Source organism: Vicia villosa, linkage group LG3 (assembly GCF_029867415.1).
Source record: "Vicia villosa cultivar HV-30 ecotype Madison, WI linkage group LG3, Vvil1.0, whole genome shotgun sequence".
In the NCBI taxonomy this organism is placed as follows: domain Eukaryota; kingdom Viridiplantae; phylum Streptophyta; class Magnoliopsida; order Fabales; family Fabaceae; genus Vicia; species Vicia villosa.
In genome coordinates, this window is record NC_081182.1 from 171,945,814 (window position 1) to 171,953,785 (window position 7,972).

Genomic DNA, 7,972 nt, shown 5'->3' on the forward strand with positions numbered 1-7,972 from the left:
ATACCATTCAAAATAAAATAAACTCTCCCCTGAGAATTCAAATTTTGCGCGCCACCACCATCTTCGTCTTCAACCTCAAGCTCCATGATTTTGAATTTCTGAACTCACTCGTTTCTCAACCATTTGCAATGATGTAAACATGAAACTTGCTCTAAATTCACTCACGATTCTAAATATGTAACTAACATGAACTATCATTAACTACATCTAACTAATTTACCAGAAATCGTGAAGAACCCTAAAATTTCAAAATTAAATTAAATGACTATACTGAAAGATAAATGGATGATGATAGAGGGTTTTCAATCCTCTGATGATGCTGAACAAGATAGAATCGAGCTATTTCACAAAGAGTACTTAAATTAAAGAGAGGGAGTTCAGAAACTTACCTCTGAAACTGAAGGTCGTGAGGATGATTGAGAGCAACTGAGCTTGAATGAATGATCTCAATAGCTTCCCTGAGACTCAATGATGCTAACTGGATGCTTATTGTAGCCTGAATCCTTCTGAATTGTTCTATGGACCTCCCTCGATTTCAGCTTCAAGTGAACATGGAGGTTGTTGAATTTGGAGTTACAGATGAGCTGCAGCCATCTGGTTAGCTTCACTATGACCTGAGGAGTGTGTCTGGATGATTGGCTTGGCTTGAAACCTCCTGAATCACTCCATGGACCTCCAACTGCAAATGCTCCAAAGTGAGAGCAACAATGGTGTTCCTCCACTTACAGAAGTGATCCAGGTGCTTGGATCACCTCAAATGACCTCCCTTGAGATGTTAGAATGCTCACTTCCCAAAGATAAGCTCTGGTTTGAAGAAATCGATTCTTCTTGCCAAAGAACTTTGAAAAACAATGAACAAGAGAAGAGAAAGAGAAAGCAAGTAATATGGTTGCTTTGGTGTGTTTTCTGAATGAGAAAGAGGCCCCTATTTATAGGCAATTGATTCAGAGCAATTGAGTATGGTAAGCTTGCTTAGTGTAGTGAGTTTGGTTTCTTAGCCATGAAGAAATTCAAAGAATATCCCAAGTGCAATGATGAGCTCTTTGATACCACTCCCTAGCCATCGGTTTTGCTTGATCTTAGGGGACCAAATTGCTGCAGAAATGAGCTCCAATTGGTTGGGAGAAGATTCCTTTGATGAATCACCAATTTGTCATAAATTCAAAAATGCAATCATTACATAATCACATGCCTTTGTTTTTGGAATCTTCTCTAATCCTTATGCAATGATGAAAATGGATGTATGGCATGGTTTCAGATGTGTTATGGGTCGTGTAGCATCCATAAGAGAGGTTATTTGCACAAAATTTGCAAAGTCCAATTTGCACATGACCTATAATTTTACTTCATGAGGCCAACTTTGAACAAGCATAACTCTTAGCTCAAATTGAATTTGGAGAAGGTTGAACACAATTTGGAAAGCCCTAAACATCTACTTCAATTCATTAGTTTATGTCTTCTTCAGAATCATTTGGGAAATTTGTGAAAAATGAGCCCAAAGTTGGATGAAAACTAGGTTAAAACACTTAGAAAAATTTCTAAGTGTTTATGACCTAAACTTCAAAATTTCCAAAACTTCATAAATGGTTGATCTTTTGAAAAAAATTCCTTTGTAAGATGTTGTTTTATTTTGCAAGATCTACAACTTTCATGTTGGAAGTTTTTTGAGTTGTGTAGGTGAAATTTTGAGTTCTCACCATGCCTTCCAAAACCCTAATTCCCGACTTTTCGCTCCTTGATGAATTTCTTTGAATTTCTTTGGCCAAATGACTTTGACATCCATATATTGATGATATTGATCTTTGAAAGTCATTTTTTGACCAAAAACCTTAAAAGTCAATGATGATCCTTCACAGTTGACTTTTTCCTGACAAAGTGAATTTTTGGGCTTTTGTGTAGAAACAAGATCTTTTCCTCAAATGAATGATGTAAATGGATTATATTGAGGTAGTAGAGATTCTTGAATCATGTCTTGAGTTTTGGATCCATGCCCTGATTAAAAGTCAACTATCTTGGTGAATTAGGTCAAAACCCTAATTTGTCGACCATGTGAAAATAATGACTGTAGACTTTGAATTGAAGTGTGATGTCCAGTAGATCTTGTAATATGAGTTATTTGAAGATGATTGATGTCTTTGAATGGTTCCCTGGGGCTTTTTAGGGTTTCCCAAATGTGATCCCTGATTTCAGTCCTTGATAGGCTCAAAACCCTAGTCTGGTGACCTGAGTAAACCTGTACTCATATGACTGGATGTCTAATCAATCATAGATGAGAAAAGTGAAGTTTTTGAGCCCCATGATTGTATTAGAGACCAGTCTTTGTATTGATTGATCCTTTGCCTGAGCTTTCTTGTCTTTGAGCATCCTCGATTAGGTATCAGATGGAGAAATGACTGCTCTGGGTACTTGTCTTGACCTGATAAAAAAATCCTGAAGATATGTCATCTCAGGGGGGTCAAAAATTAGGGTATGACACCATAAAGGAAGGAAAAAAGCCCATCAAGCAAACTCCTAGAAGGTTTGCACCAGAAATTCATTCGAAGAACAAAGCAGAGGTCGAAAGACTTCTACGATGCAAGTTCATTAGAACTACGAGGTATGTCGAATGGATTGCTAATATTGTGCCGGTTATTAAAAAGAACGGTTCATTAAGAGTATGCATAGATTTTCGTGATCTTAATGCAGCAACGCCCAAGGATGAATATCCCATGCTTGTGGCAGAAATGTTAGTAGATTCAGCCGCAGGCTTCGAATATCTAAGTATGTTGGATGGATATTCTGGGTATAACCAAATCTTCATTGCAGAAGAAGATGTGTCTAAAACAACTTTTCGTTGCCCAGGGGCCATAGGCACCTACGAATGGGTTGTAATGCCTTTTGGTCTAAAAAATGCTGGGGCAACTTATCAGAGAGCAATGAATTCTATATTCCATGATTTTATAGAAACTTTCATGCAGGTGTACATAGATGACATTGTGGTGAAATATGTTTCAGATAACAGTCATCTGGACCATCTGAGCCAATCATTCGAGAGAATGAGAAAACATGGCTTAAAGATGAACCCCCTTAAATGTGCTTTCTTTGTGCAGGCTGGAGATTTCCTGGGTTTCGTTGTCCACAAAAAGGGAATAGAAATTAATCAAAACAAAACAAAGGCTATTACGGAAACAAAGCCTCCATCCACGAAGAAAGAATTACAGTCTTTACTGGGGAAGATAAAATTCTTGAGAAGATTCATCTCTAACTTGAGTGGACGCACGCAAGCTTTTTCTCCCTTACTTCGACTAAAGCAAGGAAAGTTCGAATGGCGTGCCGAACATCAAGAAGCTTTCGAGAAGATAAAGCAATACTTGATGCATCCACAAATTTTATCTCCCCCAGATGGGAAGAAACACATGCGCCTGTATATTTCAGCGTCAGATAATACAATAGGTAGCATGTTAGCTCAAGAAGATGATAATGGCATTGAAAGAGCCATTTATTACTTAAGTAGAGTACTCAATGATGCAGAGACTAGGTATAGTGCAATAGAAAAACTCTGCCTTTGTCTATATTTCTCTTGTATCAAACTAAAGTATTATATAAAGCCAGTTGATGTTTATGTTTCATCTCATTGTGATGTGATTAAACACATGCTATCAAAGCCTATATTGCATAGTCGAATTGGCAAATGGGCGTTGGCCCTTACTGAGTACTCTTTGATATTTCAACCCCTTAAAGCAATGAAAGGTCAGATCGTATCAGATTTCATTGTTGACCATGCAGTGGTTGAAAACCCTCAACATTGTAGAATTGAAGCCTTGGAGGCTATACTTCGATGGTTCAACCCATAAAGAGAGAACTGGCGTTGGAGTACTAATAATTTCTCCTGATGGAATTCCAACAAAGCTCAAGTACAAGATTGAAGGTCCCTTATGCTCCAATAACGAAGCTGAATACGAAGCACTGATTGTTGGACTTGAAGCTTTGTTAGAATTGGGGGCATCTAGAGTCGAAATTTAAGGAGACTCTGAACTAGTAATTAAGCAGTTGACGAAAGAATACAAATGTATCAAAGAAAATTTGATCATGTATTTTGTCATAGTAAATAGGCTGCTCAAAAAATTCGAGTACGTGGATTTAAATCACGTTTCAAGGGTAAAAAACCAAGAAGCAAATGATTTGGCACAGTTAGCTTCAGGATACAGGGTATCAAAAGAAAAACTAGAAGAGCTGATCGAAGTAAGAGGCAAGGCAATGGCTACCAGACTTTCCCCAAGTGACTTGGAGAATTCACAATTAGGTTTTGCCAACAAACAAGAGTTTGAAGTGTTGAATATAGACTCTTTAGCAGACACAGATTGGAGAAGTCCAATTGTGTACTATTTAAAAGATCCCTCGACAGACACGGATAGAAAGGTAAAATATCGAGCTTTATCATACTTTTTAATGGGAAATAAGTTGTTTAAGAAGACTCCCGAAGGAGTTTTATTAAAATGTCTGGGCGAAGCAGAAGCATATTTGGCTCTCTCAAATGTACATAGCGGAGCATGTGGCGCGTACCAAGCGGGGCACAAAATGAAATGGCTTTTGTTTCGACACGGAATGTATTGGCCTTCTATGTTGAAAGATTGCATAGAATTTGCAAAGGGGTGTTAGGAATGTCAAGAACATGCAGGTATTCAACATGCTCCTGCAAACGAGTTAAGTTCAATAATAAAACCATGGCCTTTTAGAGGTTGGGCATTAGATTTAATTGGAGAACTCCACCCCAAGTCTTCTAGAGGTCAAAGATATATTTTGGTAGGAATAGACTACTTCACAAAATGGGTCGAAGCGATATCACTTGCGAATGTGGATCAGGAGGCTGTGATTGAGTTTATTCAAAAACACATTATATACAGATTCAGAATCCCAGAAAGTATAACCACAGATCAAGGATCAGTGTTCACTGGGCGAAAGATGCAAGACTTCGCCAAAGAGATGGGGTTCAAGTTGTTTACTTCCACACCTTACTACGCTCAGGCAAATGGACAAGTCGAAGCAGCAATTAAGATAATAATTGGTCTGATAAAGAAACATGTAGGGAAAAAACCCAAGAATTGGCACAAAACTTTGGACCAAGCACTTTGGGCTTGTCGAACATCTCCAAAAGAAGCTACAAACACTACGCCTTTCCAACTGACGTTTGGACATGATGCAGTACTCCCAATTGAGATATATTTGCAGTCAGTTCGGATACAAAGACAAGCAGAAATTCCTCCAAACACTTACTGGGAATTGATGATGAATGAATTAGTAGATTTGGACGAAGACGGACTTCGAGCATTGGAGATGATAAAAAGACAAAAAGAAAGAGTGTCTAGAGCATTCAATAAAAAGGTGAAAGGTAAAACGTTTATCAGTAATGACTTAGTTTGGAAAGCTATTTTACCTATAGATTGAAAGCATCAGGCGTTAGGTAAATGGTCCCCACATTGGGAAGGCCCTTTTCGAATCTTGAAAGTGTTTTCAAATAACGCTTATGAGATAGAAGAATTGGCAGAAGATCGTAGAATTTTAAGGGTAAATGGAAAGTATCTGAAAAGATACAAACCAAGCATGCATGAAGTAAAGATTCTTGCAAAAACATAGATATTCGAAGTATATTACGTAGGCCAAAATGGTTGAACTAACACCAAAATGGCTGTATTTTTAAACAAACATGCATGGTAAATACAGTAAGAAGACAAAGAAACGACAAAATATTTTTCATTGATATCAAAGGAGTACATTCGTTACAGAGAAGGTGGTTCCTAAGAACATTAAGGATTACAAAAAATTTAAAACAAGAAGCCTAAAATAACCCACCTCCTAGTTGATCCTTTGATCTAAACCCTCTAGGGACAGCAGGGGCAAGCTTTCCGCCTCGAACATGTCCAAGGATCCAGATCTACGCATCCTTCTCACTATTCCCTTTTTAAGGAACATGTAGGATAAGAGCCTTCCATATGGAAGACATGTTACTACACCTTGCCGAGCAGCAGCCATAGAAACTGCGTCAACAAGTCCTTTGAAGGTCATCAAAGGAAAGTTATTCTTCTTCCCATGGAGGGAACAGAGTATAAACTCCAAATCCTCCACCATGATGCTGTTTTGATCATGGTTTCGTGGACGAAAGTTGCCCACGAGGAGTTGGTGTCAAACCCTCATGACCTTGGCGCTGAAAGGATCATTGTCCATAAGAGTCCTCAACATAAGATGGGTGGTCATGTTGAAGGTATTGTCAACAAAAGTCTCTCCAGAGTTGTTGCATCTCAGCAGGTTGGAGATGGTGGAGGGAGTGATAGTGATATGGGCCCTTCGAACCTCATAGACAGTAGTGGTTCTTCCTTCCGGATCTATGCGCAGAGACACAAACATCCAAAAGTCCGCTAACATATTGGGATAAATAGATCCCTCCAAGATTTCATAGTAAAAATCAAGCTCTTGGTTAGCAAAAAGGGCGCCGATGCTTATAAAGTTTTCATCAAGTTCTTCTTCAGAGATTTTGAATTCTTTCTTGATGCAAGCCCTGATGTTAGCGTAAGTTAGGGGTAGTGCCATTTGGAGAAGAAAGGTTGGAAAAGGTTTTGTCTGACTCTGTGTTTGAGTGAATGCTAGAAGAAACGAAATTTTGGGCAAGAGTTGAAGAAAGTGTGAAGGAAGAAGTGGAATGCCAACCCTTTATATAGAATAAGTTGGCAGTAGAGGAACGGTTCATTTTAATGTTTGATTGGACTGCGTTTGGTATTCCAAAGAGAAGTTATGGCTTCCGCCGTTTCCCGCCCTTGGAAGTTGAAGTGTAATCATGATGAGAACTGATGCACGCACGTCTCAAATAGACGTTTTGGAAAAGGTGACGTCAGCTTTCAATGATGGTTACGGCTAAGGGTAGTAGAAACGTCAAGTCTAGGCGCAAAGGGCTGCGAAGGGTAATTATGTCACGTGGTTTACATTTATTAAAATTATTGTGACAGTGAAAAAGTATATTTTGGCAAGTTTTAGAGAATTGCTGGGGAATTACTTATGACAACTGCAAAATAAAATATGTGGGAAGATTGAAAGATAAAGTTGCATATATATATATATATATATATATATATATATATATATATATATTCTTGGAGAAATTTGATTACAAAACAAGATAAGTACGCAACACAAAAGAAAGTACAAGGTTCGAGGCAACTGTAATACGGTGAACTGACTTTTTAGAAATGTCGCGGTAAGCAAGAGTCGCCACCGACTTTTATTTTATCCAAATTAATTAGAAAGGCTAAAAGAAACAGGAAAAAACCTTTCTGAGAAAAAACTGAGTTCGGGGGGTAATTATGCAAAGGGAAGGTGTAAGGCACCCTTTGCATCCATGGTTTTCCATGGGCTCTTAATTGCTTTGCTCTTTGTTTTCAGAAAAGTAGAAGAAAAGAATATGGACTTTAGCTCATAAATGGGCGTAGCCATTTTGAAGGTTTATGAGAAATAATATGAAAAAAAAAAGTTTTAGAGCAAGGCAAAGCAATTAGGGGCAATTACCTTAATAATGTAGAAAATCAGTTCTTTTAGCCTTTCAGGGTGAAAGGGTCTATCCATGCCATAAGAGGGCAGGAAGCCTTTCATTTGGAGGTTGAAGGGTCATCGAGAGTTCGTTCGCCATAAGACTGTCCCATGCCATAGGGAGGCAGGTAGTCTAAGGGAAGAACCAGAATAGCCTTTTCGTAGGCAGCCAGAGGATACCTCAGCCTTTTCGTAGGCAACTTCCGAGGGTCGAGATCATGTTTAGTGTATCGAAGGCAGCATCATTAGGGACCCATGATCTTAATCGAGGCAACTTGGCTGAGGTATCCTCGTTTTCGAGGGACATGGCTATTCTGCAAAAATCACAAGGCAACAAAGGCAACAGGCAACAGAGAGGTTACCCCAAAAGTTTGCGTGTGTGCACCAATCACGTGATTTGATTCAGAAATTTATCTTA